This window comes from Bos indicus, chromosome 6, assembly GCF_029378745.1.
Source record: "Bos indicus isolate NIAB-ARS_2022 breed Sahiwal x Tharparkar chromosome 6, NIAB-ARS_B.indTharparkar_mat_pri_1.0, whole genome shotgun sequence".
NCBI classification, from domain to species: Eukaryota; Metazoa; Chordata; class Mammalia; order Artiodactyla; family Bovidae; genus Bos; species Bos indicus.
Genome location: NC_091765.1, coordinates 85674499 through 85698580, shown reverse-complemented (window position 1 = coordinate 85698580; position 24082 = coordinate 85674499). Strand labels below are relative to the sequence as shown.

Genomic DNA, 24082 nt, shown 5'->3' with positions numbered 1-24082 from the left:
ATAGTATGATTTAAGAAAACTAACAAGAGAATTGTTTTAACAGCTTTTCTTCAGTTCAGTTCAGCCTCTCAGTCGTGTCCGACTCTTTGCGACCCCATGAATCGCAGTATGCCAGGACTCCCTGTCCATCACCAACTCCCGGAGTTCACTCAGACTCACGTCCATTGAGTCAGTGATGCCATCCAGCCATCTCATCCTCTGTCGTCCCCTTCTCCTCCTGCCCCCAATCCCTCCCAGCATCAGAGTCTTTTCCAATGAATCAACTCTTCCCATGAGGTGGCCAAAGTACTGGAGTTTCAGCTTTAGCATCAGTCCTTCCAAGGAAATCCCAGGGCTGATCTCCTTTAGAATGGACTGGTTGGATCTCCTTGCAGTCCAAGGGACTCTCAAGAGTCTTCTCCAACACCACAGTTCAAAAGCATCAATTCTTTGGCACTCAGCTTTCTTCACAATCCAACTCTCACATCCATACATGACCACTGGAAAAACCATAGCTAGCCTTAACTAGACAGACCTTTGTTGGCAAAGTAACGTCTTTGCTTTTCAATATGCTATCTAGGTTGGTCACAACTTTTCTTCCAAGGAGTAAGCATGTTTTAATTTCACAGCTTAAGTCCCCATAAATAGACTTATTAAAATAAGCTTTACCTCTAGTGATTTAAGAAGCACAGATTCAATAAATGATTCAAACATCTTAAAAAAAAAGAGAGAGAGACAGAAGAGAGAGAGAGAGACAGAGAAAGATAGAAAACAGGAGAGAAAAAGAAAGGAAGGAAGGAAGTGAGGGAAGGGAAAAACACAGCAAATCAGTCAAAAACCAGACAATAAAAATTTAAAGCTAATTATATTTTTGGAAAACATTACATTTGAAACTTAAGAGTTCAGATGCCCTCATGACAAGTAAATTTACATAGTCATATTTGTTTTAATGCCTTTTAACACTCACCTTCTGTCTAAACTCATCCTGTGTATTTTCTATTTTTCATTTACAATGCCACTTTCCAAAGACCTTCAAAAAAAAGAATAGACAAATAGCTTTACTTAATCTCAATGTTTGCAAACTACCTCTTTTGTATTGATATGCTCCTCTTCAACTTTTAGTTCTCTCAAACTAAATGGCTCAGACGGTAAAGTGTCTGTCTGCAATGCAGGAGACTCAGGTTCAATCCCTAGGTTGGGAAGATCCCCTGGAGAAGGAAATGGCAGCCCACTCCAGTACTCTTGCCTGGAAAATCCCATGGACAGAGAAGCCTGGTAGGCTACTCTGTCCATGGGGTCGCAAAGAGTCATACACGATTGAGCCACTTCACTGTCACTTTCACTTTCACTTTCTCAACTCTTACAGAAAGGAAAACCAGCTACAAGTATATGTGAGTGGGGCTACCCACACAGAAAAAAATGCGGGTTTGTGCGCCACCTGCCGGTCATTCAGGGCAGAGCAGGGTGAATTTAGAGGATATGCGTGCCTCTCACCCTACTGGCTGAGATGTTAAGTCCCTCTGTCTGTCAACGCCCCCAGATACTTTGCTGATGGCACTAGTGATGCTCTGCTCCAGCCATGCCTGCTTTCCTGTCTGGGACATGCCTCACTTCTTGGAGCCAATACGTGTGGAATAAATGAGTCAGCATTTTAGGCTACTATAGTGAAAAAAAAAAAAAAATCACCTTTATCCTGTCTCATCAGATTTTCCTCCACTGGATATTCATCCTGTTAGGCACAGAGAACTGCAACTCTGCTTAGAATAAAATCCTACTTGATAAAGTACTGTGCTATCTTGATCATAATCACAAATTAAACTAAAGAATAGATGGGGAAACAGTGGAAACAGTATCAGATTTTATTTTGGGGGGCTCCAAAATCACAGCAGATGGTGATTGCAGCCATGAAATTAAAAGATACTTACTCCTTGGAAGGAAAGTTATGACTGACCTAGATAGCATGTTCAAAAGCAGAGACATTACTTTGCCAACAAAGGTCCATCTAGTCAAAGCTATAGTTTTTCCAGTGGTCATGTATGGATGTGAGAGTTGGATTGTGAAGAAAGCTGAGCACAGAAGAATTGATGCTTTTGAACTGTGGTGTTGGAGAAGACTCTTGAGAGTCCTTTGGACTGCAAGGAGATCCAGCCAGTCCATTCTAAAGGAGATCAGCCCTGGGATTTCTTTGGAAGGAATGATGCTAAAGCTGAAACTCCAGTACTTTGGCCATGTCATGCAAAGAATTGACTCATTGGAAAAGACTCTGATGCTGGGAGGGATTGGAGGCAGGAGGAGAAGGGGACGACAGAGGATGAGATGGCTGGATGGCATCACTGACTCGATGGACGTGAGTTTGAGTGAACTCCGGGAGTTGGTGATGGACAGGGAGGCCTTGCGTGCTGCAATTCATGGGGTCGCAAAGAGTCAGACATGACTGAGCTACTGAACTGAACTGAAAATGAAAGTGAAAAATATTTCGTATTGTCCCATTTGGGAATTGAAGTACAGAGTCGACTCCAAGAAAGCAGGGGCTATCTGAAGCTGTGGAATACAACCATCACTTTTTGTTGCTTATCAGGGAAGGAATAAAACCGTGCTTTTCTTTCATTTAGCAATTCCTCTCAAAATATAAAGGAATAAGGAAGAAATTTATGCTCATGACCCTCTCTATTCAATTGTATTTTATGCACAAGAGAGTAATTGGCATTCATACCAGTTATAAAATAGCTGAAAATATATTTTATTACCTCCTATTGTTTCATAATCTGATCTTTGAGGTGTTATTCAACTCTCAAGTTCTCACTTTACTTAAACTCTCTACTTCTTTTGAATTATGTGTAATGCCTAATTACATTGTAAGTCCATCATTTTTGTGTATTTTTCCCTAATGTTGTTCAAGTTGTTAAGTCACATTTTTGATCTTGGTTTCAGTGTTTGCTCCAAATGTGAATACATACATTTTAAAATGTATTTCCAGGTTATCTCAGACTCAGTTGTTTTTATTCAGACACAAAACTCGGAGCATAGTTATAACATTCAATGCACATTACTGAAACATGAACGTCAGGAGGTAGGAGAGAAGGTACACTCAGATGAAATATTGTGCAGCTTTTCTAGAGGAGCTAGTCTGTGAAAACCATCTGTTAAAAGCCCTGCTACTGCTGCTAAGTCACTTCAGTCGTGTCCAACTCTGTGCGACTCCAGAGACGGCAGCCCACCAGGCTCCCCCATCCCTGGGATTCTCCAGGGAAGAACAGTGGAGTGGGTTGCCATTTCCTTCTCCAATGCATGAAAGTGAAAAGTGAAAGGGAAGTCGGTCAGTCGTGTCCGACTCTTTGCGACCCCATGGACTGCAGCCTACCAGGCTCCCTCGTTCATGGGATTTTCCAGGCAAGAGTACTGGAGTGGGGTACCATTGCCTTCTCCAGTTAAAAGCCCTAGAGACAAGCTTTTCTAGACAAAGAAGTCAATGTATTCATTTCCAAAGGAAAGACACTCAATATTTGCCATGTATGCATTCTGAAAAGTCACCCTTGTGGTCCATTTTCCACTCCCACCCATATTCCAGTCCAGAGATTTTTGTTTAGATACATATTCAAGTCATAATTTTCATGACATTGTAAATTTCATCAGGAGCAAGGGAGAGGAAAGGGAGTTAAGAAGCTTCAGCAGGCCTTGCCATGATATTTTGTTTCTCAAAAATGATGATCTTGATGTCTAATTGTTTTGCTATTACCAAGTTGTTAATTGTTGATAATTTAGTTTATTTTACTAAATATCAAATTGGTAAATTCTATAATTTTAAAAAATTCTACTTCTCTTTATTAAAGGCTTATAATTTTATTGTTGATTTGGGAGCATTGCTGTAAAAATTATAAATACACTTAGAATATTCCAAGAAAACACTTGAAATTGTTTATTTTACAATGCCTTAACATGAATCCTAAACTTAATTCTAAGTCTGAAATTATCTGAGTATAAAAGTGTTTAGTGTACAGTGTGTATATATAATATATTTATATTCCATTTTTTTATTTAAAAGAATTAAGGAATACAAGGATTATACTTAAATACATACATATAGCAACTTTGGTTACTCATAATATTCTAACATAACAATCATAAAGCAGTAGGGTTCTGCTGTATTGTTCGGTCGCTAAGTCATGTCCCACTCTTGACCCCATGGACTACAGCATGGGGCTCCTCTGTCCTTCACTATCTCCTGGAGTTTGCTCAGATTCATGTCCATTGAGTAGGTGATGCTATCTAATCATTTCATCTTCTGTAGCCCCCTTCTCCTCCTGCCCTCAATCTTTCCCAGCATCAGGGTCTTTTCCATTGAGTCAGCTCTTTGCATCAGGTGGCCAAAGTATTGGAGCTTCAGCTTCAGTATCAATTCTTCCAATGACTATTCAGAATTGATTTCCTTTAGGATTGACTGGTTTGATCTCCTTGCTGTGTAAGGGACTCTCAAGAGTCTTTTCCACCACCACAGTTCAAAAGCATCAATTTTTTGGTGCTCAGCTTTATTTATGGTCCAACTCTCACATCCGTACATGACTACTGGAAAAATCATAGTTTGAGTAAATGGACCTTTGTCGGGAAAAGTAATGTCTCTGCTTTTTAATATGTCTAGGTTTGTCATAGCTTTTCTTCCAAGGAGCAATTGTCTTTTACTTTCATGTCTGTACTCACCAACTGCAGTGATTTTGAAACCCAAGAAAATAAAGTTTCTCACTGTTTCCATTGTTTCGCCACCTATTTGCCATGAATTGATGGGACCAGATCTTCCCTTGGGCTTCCCTTGTAGCTCAGCTGGTAAAGAATCTGCCCGCAATGCAGGAGACCTGGGTTTAATCCCTGGGTTGGGAAGATCCCCTAGAGAAGGGAAAGCCTACCGACTCCAGTGTTCTGGCCTGGAGAATCCCGTGTGTCGCAAAGAGTTGAACACAACTGAGCAACTTTCACTTTGATATGTCTTCTTGATGGGACCTGATGACATGATCTTAGTTTTCTGAATGTTGAGTTTTAAGCCAACTCTTTCACTCTCTTCTTTCACTTTCATCAAGAGGTTCTTTAGTTCCTCTTCATTTTCTACCATAAAGGTGGTGTCATTTGCATGTCTGAGGTTATTGATATTTCTCCTGGCAATCTTGATTCCAGCTTGTGCTTCATCCAGCCTAGCATTTTGCATGATGTACTCTGCATAGAAGTTGAATAAGCATGGTGACAATATACATCCTTGACCTATTCCATTCCCAATTTGGAACGTGTCCATTTTTCCATGTCTGGTTCTAACTGCTACTTCTTGACTTGCATACAGATTTCTCAGGAGGCAGGTAAGATGGTCTGGTATTCCCATTTCTTTAAGAGTTTTGCACAGTTTGTTGTGATCCACAGAATTCATTACTTTAACACAGTTAATGAAGCAGAAGTTTTTCTGGAATTCTCTTTCTTATCCTATGATCCAATGGATGTTGGCAATTTGAATTCTGATTCCTCTGTCTTTTCCAGATCCAGCTTGTACATTTGGAAATTCTCGGTTCACATACTGCTAAAGCCTAGCCTGAAGGATTTTGAGCGTAAACTTGCTGGCATGTGAAATGAGCAGATTTGCTTGGTAGTTTGAACATCCTTTGGCATTGCTCTTCTTTGGGATTAAAATGAAAACTGACCATTTCCAATCCTATGGCCACTGCCCAGTTTTCCAAATTTCCTGACATATTGAGTGCAGCATTTAATATTATCATTTCTTAGAATTTTAATTATCTCAGCTGGAATTCCATAACCTCCGGTAGTTTTGTTCATAGTAATGCTTCTTAAGGCCCACTTGATGGACTACATCACATTCCAGTATGTCCAGCTCAAGTTAGTGACCACACCATCATGATTATCCAGGTCATTAAGACCTGTTTTAATAGCTCTGTTTATTCTTGGCACCTCTTCTTAATCTCTTCTGCTTCTTTCAGGCCCCTATAATCTCTCTCCCTTATCATACCCATCCTTGAATGAAATGTTCCCTCAATATCTCCAATGTTTTTGAAGAAATCTCTAGTCTTTCCCATTGTATTGTTTTCTTTGCATTGTTCATTTAAGGAGGCCTTCTTATCTCTCCTTGCTATTCTCTGGAACTCTGTATTCAGTTGTATATACCTTTTCCCTTCTCCCTTACCTTTGCTTCTCTTCTTTCCTTAGCTATTTTGAAGCCTCCTCAAACAATCAATTTTCCTTCATGCATTTCTTTTTCTTGGTCACTATCTCCTGTACAATGTTATGTATTCTCATCCATGGTTCTTCAAGCACTCTGTCACCTGATCTAATCCCTTGAATCTATTCATCATCTCCACTGACTAATCATAAGGGATTTGACTTAAGTCATAGCTGAATGGCTAGGTGGTTCCCCTACTGTCTTCAGTTTAAGTCTGAATTTTGCAATAAGGAGTTCATGATCTGAGACACAGTCAACTACATGTTTGTTTGTTTTTCTGCTGCTGACTGTATAGAGTTTTCCATGTTTGGCATTAAAGAACATAATCAATCTGATTTTGATATTGACCACCTGGTAATGTCCATGTGTAGAGTCATCTCTTGGGTTATTGATAATGGGGCTTTGCTATGACCAGTGTCTTCTCTTGACAAAATTCTGTTAGCCTTTGCCCTGCTTCACATTGTAATCCAAGCCCAGATTGCCTGTTATTTCAGGCAGCATGGTAGAATTAACAGTATGGTCTAGGCTGTTGCAATGTATTCTCTTTCAGTCTACTTTCTTCATCTTATATATGTACTTGAGTTTTAAAATAGTATTTGAGTTTAAAATAGTTTGTAAAAATTTAAATGAATAATTTTTTATAATCTTCATTACACATTTATATTAGTATTGTGAAATGAAAATATCTAACTTCCATATTAATAAATAAGAATGTCACAGCCATCAGCAATTTCTGGCCTCCACATGAGAATGAGGACTCCCAAAACTGTGATCACATGGATGCTGCCACCCCCTTCAGTGATTGCTGAGGAACCAGGAGAGTGCAAGAAGCAAGGTGAACTAGGAAACAATTGGCCCAGAGAGCTGAGGTGCATACGAAAAGAATGAATTCAGGGAGCCCAGAGGCTCGCACCTTCCCCTACATAGAATGCTAAATTCCTTAGCTTGATACCTGATCTTTGGTGTTCAGACTGCCTGCTCCCTTTATTGCAAATTTGTACACAGCCTGACTTCCCCTCCTGCCTCCTTGGAACAGTTTTCTTGGAGCTCCTTAGATACTGTCTCCTGGGCTTGGAGTCCTAAACATGCCCACCAATTAGAATAGCTCTCTACTTTAAGGTTGTGACTCTATATTTTAGTTGACAGTATTTAGTGGGAAATGTTTTGAGCTTTTTAGAGTTAATTTTCTCCTTCACTGTTTCTTTACAGAATAGTTCTTAATAACAGAGAAGTTCCTAAATTCAAATAAACCAGTATAAATGTTGCAAATATTAAAAATATTAATATATTAACTAACTTCATTTTAAGATACTGCCTTTTTAATTTTTAGAATTAAGTAGAACAGTTTTGGAATTAATTAGAAATCAGTTTAGAATGTGTTTTTAATTTTTAGAATTTACTGCATAAATTATAAGTGACAATTGGTTTCAAAAAATTAAGAAAATTTCATTATCTTAGCATGATACTCAATGTGCCTGTCCTAAGTAAAATATGCATATTTGAAACACAGCTACAGAGATAGGTTCCTTGCAGTTATTTGTAGGCCATACCATACACTGTGGTCGGAGAAGGCAATGGCACCCCACTTCAGTACTCTTGCTTGGAAAATCCCATGGACAGAGGAGCCTGGTGGGCTGCAATCCATGGGGTCACTAGGAGTCGGACACGACTGAGCGACTTCACTTTCACTTTTCACTTTCCTGCATTGGAGAAGGAAATGGCAACCCACTCCAGTGTTCTTGCCTGGAGAATCCCAGGGACGGGGGAGCCTGGTGGGCTGCCATCTGTGGGGTCGCACAGAGTTGGACACGACTGAAGTGACTTAGCAGCAGCAGCACATACTGTGGTGTGCAAGTAGCTTCTTCCCCAGCAGTGGAGAAAACTTAGATCAGGAATCCAGTAAGTCATGCAGATTTTCTTAATCTTAAAGCCTGTGGAAGAATGGTGTTAGACAAGAAATACCTGGGCCACTTTGCAAGGCAAGTTTAAAGAGCACAGGAGATAAAGTTACAAAAGGGCTATGCTATGCTATGCTAAGTGACTTTAGTCGTGTCCGACTCTGTGTGACCCCATAGACAGCAGCCACCAGGCTCTCCCGTCCCTGGGATTCTCCAGGCAAGAACACTGGATTGGGTTGCCATTTCCCTCTCCAATGCATGAAAGTGAAAGCGAAGTTGCTCAGTCGTGTCCGACTCTTAGCAACCCCATGGATTGCAGCCTACCAGGCTCCTCCATCGATGGGATTTTCCAGGCAAAAGTACTGGAGTGGAGTGCCATTGCCTTCTCCGTACAAAAGGGCTGGACTACTGTAAAAGTTGCAAATATGTAGTTAAATCAATAAAGTTATAAAGGCGAGTTTTGTCATGTAACTTATTCAATATTAGAGAGACAATAAGCAGTATCAAATATTTCTCTTGACCTTTGACAATAAAAATATCACAACTGACTTAATCCTTTCCTGTTGGAAGAGCTTGCTTTTCCTGTTCTGGATTCTACTGGCAAATATCCTGGTACTTTGAGTTGGTTTGTATGTCTTTAGACTTTAACCACTTCCTTAACAATGCAGCAGTCTGAGTATTGTAATTGATTCATTAAGTGCTGATATTAAAAACACAGCAAAATTTTTAAAAAATAGCAAAGTTTTTAAGAATTAGAGAGTTTGGATTTTTACAACTATGAAATTTTTAATAAACATCACATTTATTCCTATATATTTTAAATAAAAAATGGTTATCCTAAAAAGTCCCCAATTCAATGAAATAGATTTGTACCAGAGAAAAGTAGTGCCATTTTCCTATATTATCTTAGAGGTAAAGTACCAAGACAGATGTGTTAATGAAAGTCTGATATAAAACAGTATGGGGTAAAGAAGACTAATCAAAAAATAAAATTTCTGGATGAGGCATAGTTAGTGAATTCAGTTTAGTTCAGTCATTCAGTCGTGTCCAACTCTGTGACCCCATGGACTGCAGCACACCAGGCTTCCCTGTCCATCACCAACTCCCAGAGCTTACCCAAACTCATGTCCATGGAGTTGGTGATGCCATTCAATTAGCACATAGTGTGATTTATTTATCAATTCTCAACAATAGATGGCAGTAAAGAGAAAAGTTTTGTGAAGAACCTGCCACATTGCAGCAAAGCAGGTTTTTTTAAAATGAGTAATAAAAACATCTATATTTTATTAGACATGTCAAAAAATATCAGAACCATTTTTTCCCCCAAGTCCTCTGTTAGATAATAATGAGAACCAGAAAAAAATATCTTATTAATTTATTGCAGGGTGATAAGATGTGACCAACTAGAGTAGTATACTTATTAAAGCACTTAGCTTGCTCAGTAAGACAAGACTCAAGACCTCACTTCACTGTGTGCAGCAATCTAAAGTTATGCCATAAAAAAATAAAATAATAAATTTATGTCATAAACCTTGTTCAGTCCCGACCTCTTCCTTACATTACAAATTTCCCCTTGATATCACTTTCCAGGCCTCAACACCTTAAATATCTGCTCCTGATTTCCCTGCTCTGAGGCAGTAGTAAAGCCCTGTCAAAATACTTCACACCCTTCCTGTTATGAATCAAATTAACTTTGCTTTGTTGATTTTTCTAGTTCATGAGCTTCTGACCATAGTACATGATAAATGGCTATGTTTGCTTTGTATCTCCTCCCATCGAGAGGTGGAGGCTGCTTCTCCACCTTTTGAATTTGGAATTGACTAATGACTCGTTCCAAAACTCAATAGCAGAAGCAGAAGTGACATTGCATGACTTCCAAACCCAGGAACTTCCAAACCCAAGTTCCAAACTCAAACTTCCAAACCCAAGTTCCAGGCCTAGAACTTTCATGCAAGTTGGTCTAAGATTCTGTTATCATGGGAAAAGTCCAAGGCTGTCCTCTTAGAGGCCACAGGAAGGTGAGAATCAAGGATTATTGCTAACCTGCCAAACCACAGCCAAGAGAAGGATGTCTTCTTGGATCACTCTCCCCCAGCTAAGCTGATGGCTAACTGTATAGTAAAGAATAAGTTCAGGAAATTAAAAAAGATGGCATTTCCCTGAGCCCAGCCCGAATTGCTGATACAGAGGGTCATGAACAAATATTAGGGTGATTGATTAATTATACAGCAATATATAACAGAGATATTATGATTTAAGGAAACCAATGCACATATAACACTTTAAATAAACAAGCCTAAGAAATATTAACATAGTTGATCAATGTCAAATTAGAGCAAGGTCCAAAATCTCAAAGACTTCTAGGTTGCTTGTAGAAATTCTCAATAATGGTTGAAAAACATCCATTAAGAAACTCATATTTCTATTTCCTCACCACTCTTAACAGAATATAAAATGTGTTTAATTTATAATTCATATATTATGCATATACTACTGGAAGAGTTCAAGGATAAATATCAGAATGATAAGGACCATTGCTACCCTAAAATCATAATCATTTGACACATTTTTAGGCCTGAAAATTTTCAGATCTGATCCATTGACTAATGAAGAGACTGGGTCCTTCAGAAGAAGAATGGTGTAACATCCTGTGAAAGTGAAGTGAAAGTGTTAGTTGCTCAGTCATGTCCAACTCTTTGTGACCCCATGGACTGTAGCACACCAGGCTCCACTGTCCATGGGATTCTCCAGGCAAAAATACTGGAGTGGGTAACCATTCTCTTCTCCAGAGGATCTTCCCAACCCAGAGATCAAACCTGAGTCTCCTGCATTGCTGACAGATTCTTTGCCCTCTGAACCACCAGGGAATTCACAATAATATACTGTAGTCAACAGTCAGGCACTACTGGGATTCAAACCCTGGATCTCCTGTTTACTAGACAGGTTCTTTAGCTTGTACACTATGATGTTACCATCTGAGTCACCACGGGCTTCCCTGGTGGCTCAGATGGTAACATCTTAGTAGGTGTACATGCTAATGATCCCTAATGATCCCCTCAATTATTTCTCAAGAGGACAGTAGTATCACAGTCACAACCAAGGATTTTATCAATTACCAAATGGGTAATTGAATAGATACACTTTGTTGTTGGCACAAACCCAAATTATATTCCTGGCCTGTGGAAAAAGAGTAGAAAAAGTCAAGTAGAATACTCTGTATTGGGTTTCTAGGGCTGCTATAACAAATTGCCACAAACTTGGTAGCTTACTCTAGTGTTTGTTGTTCAGTCGTGTCTGACTCTTTGTGACCTCATGGACTGTAGCCCACCAGGCTCCTCTGCCCATGGACTTCTCCTGCAAAAATACTGGAGTGGGTTGCCATTCCCTTCTCCAGGGAATCTTTCAGACCCGGGGACAGAACCTGCATCTCCTGCCTCTCAGGCAGATACTTTACCATCTGAGACACCAGGGAAGCCATGGCTCAGATGGTAAAGTATACTTTAATAGAAATTTCTTCTTTCACAGTTTTGGAAGCCAGAAATATCAAATCAAGGTGTTGCCATGGTTCATTATGTTTTGAGTTTTTGAAAGAATCCATTCATTCTTGTCTGTTGACTACTGATAGTGCATCGTGTTCCTTGGCTCTGAGACACTGTTATTTCCCCCCATAAACCATCCATCATAGAATAGGCATTAAGCAATAACACAGGCCAAATTACCCAGCCAGGTCACATCAGACAGCCTCTATCATGATCTACCCCAGTGACAGTCCCTAGAACAAATTAACAAAATGGCTGTGGTGATGGCAAGTGAAGCTTTACATGGGCCCCAGTGTTTGGACTCCTATTTACCAAACTCATGTAACTATGCCCTAACTGAGTGTCAGGAGGATCACATCTGCTAACGGTCTAATTAAACACTGAATTCCTAATATGGCACCATAGTTTGAGTAGACCAACTGGATACTTGGCACCTATTTTCTAACTTGGATCTCTTTCACAGTGGCTATTTACCCTGATAGGAATAGTCACATATACTGGGAATGATTTTATTTTATTATCTGCATGAACTCAGCAAAATGGTTACATACCATTAACCTGACATTTTAGCAATTTCAGCAATTCATAAGACTGGGATATATAAAAGTGATATGAGCCACTGGTTTTCTAATCCCATTAATTGAGTATATTATCCATTTCCCTTTTAGTGTTATTAGATCCCATATCAAATGTTAGCTGATGTTATATTTGATACTTTTTTAAACTCTCAATTCTGTTCCATTGGTGTATGTACATATTTTATGCCAGTGTCATACTGTTCTGATTATTATTGCATTGTGACATAATTTGAACAAGAAGTATAATGCCTCCAGCTTTGTTCTTCTTTCTCAGGATTGCTTCAACAATTCAGGGTGTTCTGTGGCCTAATCAAATATTCAGATTTTTTTCTATTTGTTTAAACATGCTTTGTAATTAGTATATTAATTGCATTGAAAAAAGTCACCTTTGATTAGCGTGGACATTTTGACAATATTAATTCTACCCATCCATGAATATATATATATATATATATATATATATATATATATATATATATATAACTGTAACTTTTTATGTTTCTTCTATTTATTTCAAAAAAAGTCTATAGTGTTCAGAACTTTCACTACCTTGGTAAATTTATTTTCAAATACTTTACTGCTTTTGTTTTTATTTTGAATAGGGTTGTTTCCTTTCATCATTTTTAAGATGTTTTGCTGTTGGTGTATAGAAATGCAACTTATTTTTGTATGGTGATTTTTATCCTAAAAATACTCTGAATCCATTAGTTGCTTCTAACAGTTTTTTGGTGGAGTCTTTGAATTTCTTATATATAAGATCATATCATCTGAAAAGGAAGAAAATTTTACTTCTTCCTTTCCAATTTGGATATCTTTTATTTCTTTCTCTTGCATGATTGTTCTGGCTAGGACATTTATTATTCTATTGAGTAGCACACATGCATTATTTCTGATGGAATTTCAGAGGAAAAACTTCCAGCCTTTCATCATTTTGTATGATGCTAGCTGTAGGCCTGTCATGCTCAGTCACTTCAGTTGTGTACTATTCTTTGCAACCCCATGGACTATAGCTCCCCAGGTACCTCTCTCCATGGGGTTTCTTCAAGCAAGGATACTAGAGTGGATTGCTATGCCTCCTCCAGGGGATCTTCCCAAAAACCCAGGGATCAAAACTGCATCTCTGTGTTTCCTGCATTGGAGATGGAGTCTTTACCACCGAGCTGTAAGGGAAGCCCAGGTTGGTCATAGATGGACTTTATTATGTTGATCATGTTGTTTTAATATCCAGTTCATTAAGCATTTTTATCATGAAGAGTTGTGATATTTTCCAAATTTGTTCACATATATTAAGATGAGCTTTTAATTTTGTTTTTCATTCTCTTAATGACGAGTACCGCATTATTGATTTATGTATGTTGACCCATCCTTGAAACCCATAGATAAATTCTATTTGATCATGGAGTATGATCCAATTTTTGTGCTGTTGAATTTTATTTGCTAATTTTACATCTACATTCACCAAAGATGAATTTTGTACTCAGATTTTATTTGTCTGACAAAATGTTGATTTCTCTTTTATTTCTGAAGGACATCATTTTCATGTAAAATTATTGGGGTTATAGCGCTTCTTCTTTCAGAACTTTGAATGTATGAACCAACTCTGTCTTGGCCTGGACTTTTTTCTAAAAAAGTCAGTAATATCCCTGTGTATGCATGCTATAAAACTTCAGTCATGTCCGAATCTGTATGACGCTATGGACCATAGCCCTCAAGACTCCTCTGTCCATGTGATTCTCCAGGAAAGTATCCTGGAATGGGCTGTCATGCCCTCCCTCAGGGGATTGTTCTGACCTAGGGATCAAACCCATGTCTCTTATGTCTTCTACACTGACAGGAGGCTTCTTTACCACTAGTGCCACCTGGGAAGCCTGAATATTCCTATAGGGTTTCCTTTGTATGAAATGAGGTGTTTTATTTCTTCACAGTTCTTTCATAATTTTATCTCGGGATAATTACTGAATTATATTTTCATTATTAGCCAATTATTCTTAAGATGATACTATTATCATCACATACTCTTATTGATTATCCACTTGAAGAAAGTTAACTTTTTAAGCAAAAAAGTTATAGATGAAGTTATTGCCCTAAATATCACTGAATCCATTTTTACACCAGATCATGGCTTCCACGTGTAAAATCCAAGCCAAAAAAAAAAAAAAAAAAAAGGAATTCTACATTATAAGAAATATATTCAAACAGAAAGTAAAGGAAATAGAAGCAGATACCCTGGAATGAAGGATAAAATTACAAAGATATCTTTATGACATACCTTTTCCACTGTGAGATATCTCTTCACAACATAATGTGAATCAGACCTAGAATCTGAACTTTATATCTACAGCTATAGTAAAAAGATATATTTATCTCTTTTTCATAAAGATATATGTGATTTAGTGAAAATAGCACTTTATTTAACATCAAAATATTTATTTGAAAGTGTCTTTGCCTTAACACCTCTTAAAGTGAGCATATTCTTTCCTTATGGCAGTAAGTGATATTCTCTTTTCTATGTAGAATATCTAGCATAATTATCATTAAGAGAAATGCCAAAGAGATTTTTATAATTCTGATCAAATGAACATTTAAATAAAGCCAGAGAAAAAGATCCCAGACATCCAGTCTTAATTAAATATGCATACCTGATGATGAATTTTCTTAACATTATTTAAAAGTTATTATGGGTTTATGTTTAACTTTAAGCCCTTTCTTTTGATATTCTCTGAAACTTATAAACTCTTCTTCTGAGTTTTTTTTTTCTCTTATTTATTTTTTATTGACTTTAATCAACATTTTTCCAATCAGTAACAGCTGCATTTCATTTTAGTCTTTATTGCAAAGTACACAATTCAAAGTTCAGCCCAACCTACTATAAACATTGGGAGGGTTAAGAAACTTTGAATTGTGAGTTTCACACACTTGGCTTAAGCCCAAATTTAGTTTGAGCAAGAATTAGTCATGAAGACTGTGAAAGACTTCTGTGTCCTTTTAACGCTGATTCTATGTCTCTTTGACCCTGGAAGGCTTCCCTCCTAACTCAGTTGGTAAAGAATCCACCTGCAATGCAGGAGACTCTGGTTCAATTCCTGGGTTAGGAAGATCTGCTGGATCAGGGAAAGGCTATGCACTCCAGTATTCTTGGGCTTCCTTTGTGGCTCAGCTCATAAAGAATCTGCCCGCAATGCGGGAGACTTGGGTTTGATCCCTGAGTTGGGAAGATCCCCTGGAGAAGGGAAAGGCTACCCACTCTAGTATTCTGGCTTGGAGAATTCCATGGACTGTATATTCCATGGGATTGCAAAGAATCAGATATGATTGAGCAACTTTCACTTTTCACTTTGACTCTGGAAGGATGGGGAAAGTACTGGAAGGCCTGAGAATTTTAGTTGATTGGATTAAAAGTTATTCTGGTAGAACTCCACCTTCCTGGACAGGAGATACCCTTTCTTGTACCTTCACCAAGCCTTCTGATGGATCATACCAAGATTCCTTTTAATGTAGAGACTATCCAACGGCCAGTAACTAAACAAACTCTCATGGAAGAGCTCATTACTGATCTCTATGCAGTTTCTTTTGAACTGCCCAAACTCTCACTGTGGGACTTGAAAAAAATGCAAGTAAACCTGAAAAAACTGATGAATACTTTATTAGCAAAAGCCAACAGATTATGTGATAGTGCTATCACAAATAGGAGTTACCTAACAGGCTACAGGCAGCTAAGTTTGATATCTGTATTGCTGATCCTTTAAATTTTTGTGGGGAGTTGATGGCTGAGCTCCTCAACATTCCCTATATATAAATCTTTCCGGGTTTCCTTTGGGAATGTCACTGAGCAATTGTGTTCTGGACTTCTATGCCATTTTCATATGTTCCTGTAAGTGCATCAAGACTGACAGACAACATAACTTTCATACAGAGACTGGTGAATTGGTTATTGTATACAATGAGTGATATGACTTATTCATATTACGTATTTCCACAATGGGATGAGTATTACAGCAAGGTTTTAGGCAAAAGAAATTTGCATGTAAGAATGATTCTTATTTCATATGTATAGTGTAAATATTTATCTGATTGTATGAAAATTTAGAAAAGATTTTTAAGTGAAATCTCACATGGTCATTGCTAAATTGTTTTGACTGAAGAAAATACAGTGTTTATCTTTTTGTGTTTGTTTTATATGATTGAGTACTGAACACATATCAGAGAAGGAATATTCTCTCTATTTATGAGTAAAACCTGCTTGATGCTTTTAAATTAAAAAAAAAAAATCTGGAAAAACCCAAACCTTACAGTGTGCTTACTTTCTATAACCTTGGTTTACTTCTTTCTTGTTTACATCTCTTTTTTTACAGCCTGCTTTCTTTCTGATTAATCTTTTTCTCAGGCTTTTTTTTTTTTTGCATCCTATCTAGACTTGGTTGGCTGGTTGTAGGGATTGACGTGTGGTGAGCATGAAACTAAAAAATAAATATATCTTGTTTTCATCTGTTCTTGTCTTAGAAAAGGGAAAAGAAAATTACGATTTTTCTGTAAAGGACTATGTTTATAAACTTTTAATCTAATTGCATTTTTTCTTATTCCTCCTGCTCCTGTTTGGTTGCTCAGTCGTGTCTGACTCTTTGCAAACCCATGGACTGTAGCTTACCAGGCTCCTCTGCCCATGGGATTCTCCAGGCAAGAATACTGGAGTGGGTTGCCATGCCCTCCTCCAGGGGATCTTCCCAAACCAGGGATTGAACCCAGGCCTCCCGCATTGTAGGCAGATTCTTCACTGTCTGAGCCACCAGGGAAGCCCCTTTTTCTTGTTGGCAGTGTTCTATTCATAATTGCATTAGATGTCCACTAGTGAGATGTAACCCTGAGCACATTTTTTTTTCTCTATTTTAGCACATCTGTTTACCCTTTTGTTTTTCCTTTTGCATAATTGATCTTTTATATATAATTGTGTTAAGGATGATTTTGCCTAAAATATCTTTGAGGAAGCAGTTCCCTGCTTATATTCAGTTTGATGTTTTAAAGATATATTTAACATGAAACACTGCATTAATTTCAGGTGTCAGTGAAAAATTAATCAATAGCCAGTGTACAAAATAGATTGAAAATCTTAAGTCAAATTTAGGATTATAACCCAGAAGATGTCTTTCAGAAAGCACTGAGGAAATTTCTGCCCGTTAGAAGTAAAAAACATATTTGTATAGGTTTTTGATATAAAGGGTTATACATCATAGGGTTATACATCAGAGTAATATTGACAGTTCACATAGGCCAACAAGGCAAGTGGTGTGTCACTGCGGCCCTGACTCTGTGCCACCCTATAGACAGCAGCCCACCAGGCTCCTCTGTCCCTGGGATTCTCCAGGCAAGAACACTGGAGTGGGTTTCCATTTCCTTCTCCAATGCATGAAAGTGAAAAGTGAAAGTGAAGTCGCTCAGTTGTGTTCGACTCCTAGCGACCCCATGGACTGCAGCCCACCAGGCTCCTCGGTCCACGGGATTTTCCAGGCAAGAGTACTGGAGTGGGGTGCCATTGCCTTCTCCAAAAGGATTAAGGAAGGAGTATTATCTCCTGAGGCATTAACTTTCTGGCAGCAGGAGGAAGTTTTTTGTTTCATTTTTTTTTGTGAGTAGGCATTTCTGTATCTTCTAAGGGGGATCTAGTTAATGTATAATGCAGATAAACTGAAGGAGGGGATGGAGTATTATCACAAATGACAGAGTAAATTTTGTATTAAATTTTTCTTGTCCTGCCTTAAAATCATTTTCCTTTATCACAAATATATGATATAATGATTTTATATGTGTGCTATTGTGAAATGAAGGCTTCCCAGCTGGCTCAGTGATAAAGAATTAGCCTGCAATGGAAAAGACATGGGTTCAGTCCCTGGGTTGGGAAAGTCCCCTGGAGAAGGAAATGACAACCCACTCCAGTATTCTTGCCTGGGAAATCCCATGAACAGAGGAGACTGACAGGCTACAGTCCAAGGGGTCACAAAAGAGTTGGACACAACCTAGCAGCTAAACTACAACACTCACTTCAATATTCTTGCCTGGAGAATCACAAGGACAGAGGAGCCTGGCAGGCTATCGTCCATGGGTCGTACAGAGTTGGACGTGACTGAAGTGGCTTAGGATGCAAACAACAACATTGTGAAATGAACACCACAAGAACTCTAGTTAACACTCATCATTGCACAAAGTTACAATCAACACATTTTTTGCCAATGAAAAGTAAGTTTATTCCTGTGGCATAAAAATCTTGGAAAACATTTTCTGCATCCTGCTGGTTGTGGAAGCATTTTTCCTGCAAAAAGTCATGGAGATGCTTGAAGAAATGGTAGTCAGTTGGCAAGAGGTCAGATGAATATGCCAAATGAAGCAAAACCTTGTAGCCCAATTGGTTCAACTTTTAAAGCATTGGTTGTGCAACATGTGGTTAGGCATTGTTGTGAAGAAAAATTGGGCCCTTTCTGTTGACCAATGCTGGCTGCAAGTGTTGCAGTTTTCAGTGCTTCTCATTGATTTTCTGAGCATACTTCTCAGATATAATGGTTTCACCAGGATTCAGAAAGCTGTAGTGGATCAGATGGGCAGCAGACCACTAAACAGTGACCAGGACTCATTTTTGGTGCAAGTTTGGCTTTGGAAACTGCCTTGGAGCTTCTTCTCAGTCCAGCCACTGAGCTGGTCATTGCTGCTTATTGTATAAAATTCACTTTTTGTTGCGTGTCACAATTTAATACAGAAATGGTTCTTTTTTGCTGCATAGAATAAAAGAAGATGACATTTTAAAATGATTTTTTTGACTTGCAGTCAGCTCACAATAAGGCACCCACTTATTGAGCTTTTCAACCTTTACAATTTGCTTCAAATGCAGAACAACTGTAGAATGGTCGATGTAGAATTCTTAGGCAACTTCTTGTGTAGTGGTAAGACGATCAGCTTCATGGTCCTCTCTGTTGGTCATTATCAACTTCTGAAGGTCAGTTACTGTGCTGCTCATCTTCAAGGCTCTAGCCTCCTTTGCAAAACTTCTTGAACCTCCTCTACACTGTACGTTCATTAGTAGTTCCTGGGCCAAATGCATTGTTGATGTTGTGAGTTGTCTCCATTGCTTTATGAGCTATTTTGAACTCAAATAAGAAAATCACTAGAATTTGCTTTTTGTCTAACATTATTTCCATTGTCTAAAATATACATAAAATAAATAGCAGTAATAATTCATTAGCACAAAATAAAACAAGAAATACATATTAAAATGATGTATATCATAACCACATTTATTTAAGAATGTATTCCAATATCAAATGGCAAAGGTCAACAATGCAAGACTGAAATTATTTTTCCACCAACCTAATATCTCACTGTGGTTTTAATTTGTATTTCCCTGATTAGCAATGGTGAACATCTTTTTATGTACTTGTTAGCCACTTGAATATCTTCTTTGGAAAAAAATTCTATATTCAGATCCTTTGCTAATTTTATAAAATTGATTTTTTGTACTGAATTGTATTTGAGTTCCTTAGACATTTTGGATCATAACCCTGAATCAGATATAGGGTTTACAAGTATTATCTCTCATCTATGAGTCGCCTTCTCATTTTGTGGATCATTTCTTTTTCTATGCATGGTCTTTTTTGTTTGAATTAGTCCCCCTTGTTTATTTTTTAATTTTGTTGCTTATGCTTATGGTGTTAATTTAAAAAAAATCATTGTCAGGATCTGTATTAAGAAAATTTCTACCATGTTTTCTTCTAGGAAATTTATGGTTTCAGGTCATACATCAAAGTCTTTAACCCGTTCCCAGTTAATTTTTGTAGTGAAATAAGATTGAGGTCTATTTTTATTCTTTTGCATGAGAATATTCATTTCTTCAGGAAGAATTATTTAAAAGACTATCTTTTTCCATTGAGTGTTTTTGGCTCCATTGTGAAATATTAGTTGACCATATATACATGAGTTTATTTCTGGGATTCTGATTGTGTTCTGTTGGTTCATGTGTCTGTTTTTATACCTGTACCATATGACCTTGATTACTATAGTTTTATACTATTACTTGAAATCAGAAAGTGTGATGCCTGTGGGTTACTCTTTTTTCTCAGGATTGCTTTGTCTATTGGGGTCTTTTTCAATTTCATATGAATTTCAACATTGTTTTATTTATTGATTTTTTGACAAAAGTGTCTCTAATAATATATCATTACAAAAAAAAAAAAAAAAAAAACCTCATTTCTCAAAAATTAAAATTTTCCTTGATAGTTGCAATGTCTTGTTTTATAGCCATTTCCCTTTTCCATTTTTTGAGTATCTGTTCTAAATTTCCTGTAAGGAATTATTTCTTCAACAACTCACAAACCACATGAAAGCTTTTAATGAAGTATGCTGCCAAGGAATATGAAATAAGTTCAAAAGGCATATGACCTAATCAAGGTTGACTTGTTGCACTGAGACATTTTCCTGAAATTTTGTGACAGAAATAGGTGCTGTTTCTCTAGTCTTTACCCTAAAAAATGTGGAGGAAAACTGCTGCATACATTGCTCACTCATGTTTAGAGTCCAAGATACAAGAGGCAAAACTGAAAACAGATAACTTAAAATCTCATCCTAGTGACATTTTCTGAGCCATGGACCAACCAGTGACTGATCTATACCTGGATCTAAATTCTTTATTTCTGGTTCCAGCAGTTTAGTACTCAGTTTGGAACCTCTTTTATAGTGAAGCATTAATAATGAGATAAGATTCTAATTCTCTCCTAGCTCTTTCTCTCTATTCTCCCCTAAAATATTCTTTGAGAAATATATTATTAATGTGAGAAAGAAGAATAAAGTCTTGTAAAATAGAAGGAAAACATTTATTTTACTCTCATAAATTTAAAAATGCTATTAGATATAGATTGGCATTTAGGATCAGTTTAGAATCTTCATTATATAATGTATTCTAAGTATATCTTTCAAATTTAAAGATATAAATTATAATTTATATAATATTAAAATATGTGCCAATATGTTCTAATAATTGAAGAAGAAACAAGTAAGATGACATCTGGTTCAAAAAATATTTTGAGGAACTATAAACATCTTGGAGAAAAAAGAGTGAAAAGATAATATTATTAGGGTATACACAAAAATAGTCAATGTCTAATAGGGCAATAAATCATAATTTAAGGGATGATTTTTTTTCTACCAGACAGAAATATGCAAGTTAACATTTTAACTTCACAGTGTCTAAACACAAAAATCTGCATGAAATCAATAATAAATACAAAATAAAACATAGGTGCACTTTTCTATAGATGTAAAATATCTTTCAATCATTCATTCTTCAACAAATGTCCCAGCATAGTATCAAAAGTGGCATGTGCTTTTGGAAATGGGGGAAATGTATTTCCAAATTTGAAATATTTTCTCACAATTTGTTTATCCAGATCAATTATATCAATAATAGACATAGTTTTTAGTTTTCCTACTATATTGTCTTCATTTCAATAAGATGCTTGAAACACAGTGGATTACTAAGGAGTAGAGATTTAACAACAACAAAAAAAAGGATCTTGATATGAAATAAAGCAAATCAATGACATGATCCCACCATTCTAATCCTAGGTCTATAACCAAGAAAAATGAACCCATTTTCCCACACGAAACACACACATGAATGCTCATAGCTGCCTTATTCTTAGTAGCCAAATAAGAAAGCAACCCAAGTCTTTATCAACTGATGAGTGGATGAAAAAAAATGCACAATATCCTTGCAAAAATAGTATTCAGGAACAAAAAGTAATGAAATATTGATATATCTGGCCGCACTATGGACCTTGAAAATGTTATGCTAAGTGAAAGCGGCACAAAAGATCACATAGTGTATGCTTTCATTTATATTAAGTGAAACAAGGTTTTTCTGAAATAGGAAAAGAGAGAGAGAAAGTAGAATAGTGGTTATCAGGGGCTGGGAAGAGGAAGAAATGGGGAATGGCCATCAATGGATACAGGATTTCTTTGGGGAGTAATGAAATTTTCTAAAATGTAATGCTGGTGATGATTTCATGGTGTTATAAATACACAAAAAGCTATATAGCTGTTTGGATAAAAGGAATAATTGCATGATATTTAAATTATATCCTAATAAAACCCTCATAGGCTTAAGAGCATGGAAGTAAAACATTTCACAAAGAGAATAAATTATACCCTTGGCTGACACCAGTAAGGCTCCAAAATGCAATATATACTGAAATTGGATTTTGAATTTTGACATTACCAGAATCAGATCACTAAACTACAGAGTTTTGCTTATGATCTCTTATGTATATAGATTTTCTTGACAGATCAAAATCCTCACATTTTCTAATTAAAACTTTAGCACACTTGGAACACCAAGGAAAATATTCAAAAAGCCTTATGGTGAGAAATCAGAGAGCTACAGTTTCCTCCTCTCAGTGACACAGAATGCATATATCAAAAAGACACCAACTCTGAGTAAGGTTCCTTACACCACAGTAGTTACGCAGAATTCAGGAATGAAGCTCAGGCTCCAAACTAAGGAAAGTGATTTAATTCAGTCACTTACTTGCATTCTTATTCTGTGAATATTCACTTGCTTTCCACTTTGTTTGGAAGGGAACTCTTCTGTACTGCTTGTCGGCAAATATGTCAAAAGAGCAAATATTTAGCCACCAGATTATGATGCAATGCTCTATTTTCACAAAAGGGGACAAAGCCTTAGGAAATAGAAACTTTCATTGTGTATAAAATGAACAAATCATTTTAAAATTTTTATTGTAAGATTTCCTTTCTGGATAGGATGTAATTAGTTGTGGCAGCACACTCCCAAACACCAGGAAAGAAAAAAAAAAAAAAAAAAAAGAGTCAATTACAAAAGTCATTATTAAAGCTTTCAGAGGCTTTTGGAGTGATGAGGATGAGATAAATTGGAATTCCAGAAGAGAAGGAGACTCTAGCATAGTGGGCTGAGGATCACTGGCTGAGTTTCTTGTTCATTGCTAGAAGCACGTGCTGATTCTGAGCATGGAGTGGGGCTTGGGTTTAGCTCAAATAGAAAGCAGCGGCTTTTGGTTTGTTCCATGCTTAAATCAGTGTTTGTTTCTTCATAATCTCAGTGTTGTGCACTCTTGGTGGGGGAAGAACTATTGATTTTTCATGAGTTGCCTGAAACTAATATTGGTTCTTTAACGACTTTACTCAGAAAATTTGATGGCAATACATGTATCACTTATCATATCAGATTCTTTTCCCTCTATCATCTTACATTTTTGTTCAGGAAAACCTACCACATTATGTGAGATTATGGGAAAAAGCTGAAATGTGGTTGATTTGAACAGAATTTTGAATTTCCATACCCTTACTTAACCTAACATTGAATTTGTTGGAGGACTGCAATACAAGTCTGCAAAGCCCCTGCCTAAGGTAATTAACCATGCTTCTTTTTATTTCTCTGAGTATTTACCTCCTGGAATGATTTCCAGCTTATTATTTTAGTATTTGACACTCAAACTGAAAACCTGGGCACAGGAATTAATGGGAATTATCCACCTTAGATTGCTATGCTATCAGAAGTATTTAATACATTATTGTGGTAATCATTCGTGATGCTCAACAAATATGCCAGATATTTGACAATAATAATGCCCTTAGTCCTTGAGTTTAGCACAATTGTGCAAAACTCTCTGACCAATAAAAATGAGCTGAAGTGGCATGTATCACTTCCAGGTCCAACACATAATTGTTAGGTCCAGATACTCCAGGGGCTTCCCCAGTGGCTCAGTGGTAAAGAATCTGCCAACAATGCAGGGGCTACAGGAGACTTGGGTTCGATTCCTGGGTTGGGAAGATCTCCTGGAGGAGGGTATGGCAACCCACTCCAGTGTT

At 37.2% G+C, this 24082-nt stretch overlaps 1 long non-coding RNA gene and 1 pseudogene across 1 annotated transcript in view; one reads left to right on the top strand and one right to left on the bottom strand.

The window, feature by feature from the left end:
* The window catches only part of LOC139183646 (uncharacterized), a 76111-nt gene extending 53277 nt beyond the window's left edge, over positions 1-22834 (bottom strand). The window contains exons 1-2 of the long non-coding RNA XR_011567214.1: positions 22764-22834; positions 947-1009 (exon numbers count right to left, since the gene is read on the bottom strand). This is a non-coding gene — a long non-coding RNA (uncharacterized lncRNA). The remainder of the gene's footprint in view (positions 1-946; positions 1010-22763) is intronic.
* LOC139183563 (UDP-glucuronosyltransferase 2C1 pseudogene) lies at positions 6899-16595 on the top strand (annotated as a pseudogene).
* Positions 22835-24082: the final 1248 nt, after the last annotated feature.